General features: G+C 36.0%; 1 protein-coding gene across 1 annotated transcript in view; it reads right to left on the bottom strand.

Moving 5' to 3' along the window:
• The window catches only part of LOC100633732 (deleted in malignant brain tumors 1 protein-like), a 13,008-nt gene that overhangs the window by 5,325 nt on the left and 5,926 nt on the right, over positions 1–1,757 (bottom strand). The window lies entirely within an intron of this gene.

Below are 1,757 nucleotides of genomic sequence, written 5' to 3'. Positions count from 1 at the left end.
ATCCCAGGAGTCATCACAGACTGTACCCCACGCTCCACCACTGCATACCTCAACACGTCCTTCCATGCTGTTTGTACCACCAACAAGACGAATGGATCCATCATAGCAAGCTACATTTATGTGCCACAAATTAAGAATCTTCAATATACATGTACAAATCATACACAGCGTTTCTCACAAAGTACCCTAAGTGAGCTAAAGAGCATGCTTCATGAGCTGACAAGCACTACAATGTACATTGTACATGTACAATACATGCCTTTGGAGAAAATTTCAAAATTTATTTAAAAAATCAATAAAAGTCCAGTTTTGATTGGATTCTGCTCAAAAATTTTACACAACATGAGCATATGTATCAGGAAAAATTATAAAAACGAAAAAATCTTCTAAGTCAGTTTTGGAGAAATTTGGCCCTGCCTGAATTTCAAAATTTGTAATAAATCATATCTTGCTTGGAATGAGCTCAAAATTTTTAGCACATGTTCATGTGTACATGTATTAGGAAAAATATAAAATAGAACCCTTTTCTTATTGATACTTTTGATGAAATTTGGCCAGAAGACAGTGTACTATAGTAGTGGGATTTTGACTCAATATTTAAACAAATTTTAAAATTTGTAATAAATTCAACTGTCAGAGTTCTACACAACATTTATGAAAATGGACAAAATCATTTTTTGCCAGGATCTTCTGCTCAATTTTTGAAGAAACTTAAAATTCATAAAAAAAATCCATGGAATTTGTTCATTTTACACAACATAAGCACATGTACAAGCATTAGGAAGAATAGGAGCCTATACTTTTCAATACTTTTTGATACTTTTGGCAAAAAATTTGGCCAAAAAATGATTTTGGCCCGATTTTTGAATAACTTGAACTGTTTGTAATAAACCTAATTTCGACTTATATCAAAATTTCAATACATCACACAAAATTCAGTGTGCATTAAAAATGAAAAATTTTCTCCTAGTAATTTTTATAAATATGTTCTATAGTATGTTGTACATGATTTTGTCAAATTTCGAGCTACATTACTTTAAAACCCACTAATAAGAAGCTACATGAGCACTATGCTGAATTCCTGTGGGATACCCTAACCATATACTCACCTGGAGGAGTTGAACAAGTCACTCCAGCATCCTCCGAATGTCCACAGTTGTGATTTGAGGTGTGTGAGCAGTTTACAAGAAACTGTTCAGTGCCATCACAACCAACATCATCCAATAATATTAATCCATTTCCCTGACCAAAGTATGCACTGCTGCGAGCTGTCCCGACTAAAATTAATCACGGGAAACTACTCACAGCACATCATATTAGTTAACTCACTTGTTCCTAGACCAAGCTGTCTACATACAACTCCAGCATCAGTGTTGTCCCAAAAGTCATCGCACACTGTACCCCACCTTCCATTTAGACACAGTTCCACTCTTCCCTCATTCGAGTTTGATCCACCAACAAGACGCAGAGAACCAGAAGTACAAACTGAACCAATAAATACATCTATTAACAGCACAAATGAATTCTACAAACTAACCATCACAAGTTACTCCAGCATCCTCAGAGTGTCCACAGTTGTGAGTACTTGAGTATGTGCAGTTTGTCAAAAATTCTTCTGTTCCTGTGCACTGAACATCATCCAGGAGGATACTACCAGTACCCTCACCAAAGTAGGCACTTGATCGAGCAGTTCCACCTGTCACAATATATCATTCATTGTCAAAAGGAATCAACTCACTGTTCCCCAGGGGGATCCT

This window comes from Amphimedon queenslandica, unplaced genomic scaffold, assembly GCF_000090795.2.
Source record: "Amphimedon queenslandica unplaced genomic scaffold, v1.1 AMPQUscaffold_12848, whole genome shotgun sequence".
Lineage (NCBI taxonomy): Eukaryota > Metazoa > Porifera > Demospongiae > Haplosclerida > Niphatidae > Amphimedon > Amphimedon queenslandica.
Note: the sequence above shows the minus strand (reverse complement) of the source record. Positions and strands in the feature narration are given on the sequence as shown.